The following is a 406-nucleotide window of genomic DNA, read 5'->3' on the forward strand; positions in this document are numbered from 1 at the left end:
CGTAATCCAACCTCCAACTGAAAAGCAATTTACATAATTAATGCATATGATTTACCCTTAATTGAGGTAATTCCCATGTTTTTTTTCTGTTTTAAGGTATATTTTCCCTTCCCTCATATACCTAACCATCCTTACAAAGTTGAAATTAAACGAGAAATGACACAAAAATGGCACAAAATTAACATATTCCTTTAAATAACCAAGTAAAAAGATATCTTAATTAACCCTCTAAGATAATCCTTTTCTCACGGACAAACGGACAATCCTGATTCCCCCTGATGAGTATTAAGCCCAGATAATCGAAAAACAGCGATACTTACGCTAAAAAGGCGCTAATTTTGGCGTTTCATTGAGAGAAAATTTTTTTTTGTCTCTTGTTGTCTCTCTCGTTGGTCTCCGTTTTCTA

At 33.7% G+C, this 406-nt stretch overlaps 1 protein-coding gene across 1 annotated transcript in view; it reads right to left on the minus strand.

The window, feature by feature from the left end:
* The window catches only part of LOC119585861 (BLOC-1-related complex subunit 8 homolog), a gene marked incomplete at its 3' end in the record, with an annotated part of 14,628 nt that extends 14,222 nt beyond the window's left edge, over positions 1-406 (minus strand). Inside the window, 1 exon segment of the mRNA XM_037934593.1 lies at positions 321-406.

The sequence above is a fragment of the Penaeus monodon genome, chromosome 20 (genome assembly GCF_015228065.2).
Source record: "Penaeus monodon isolate SGIC_2016 chromosome 20, NSTDA_Pmon_1, whole genome shotgun sequence".
Lineage (NCBI taxonomy): Eukaryota > Metazoa > Arthropoda > Malacostraca > Decapoda > Penaeidae > Penaeus > Penaeus monodon.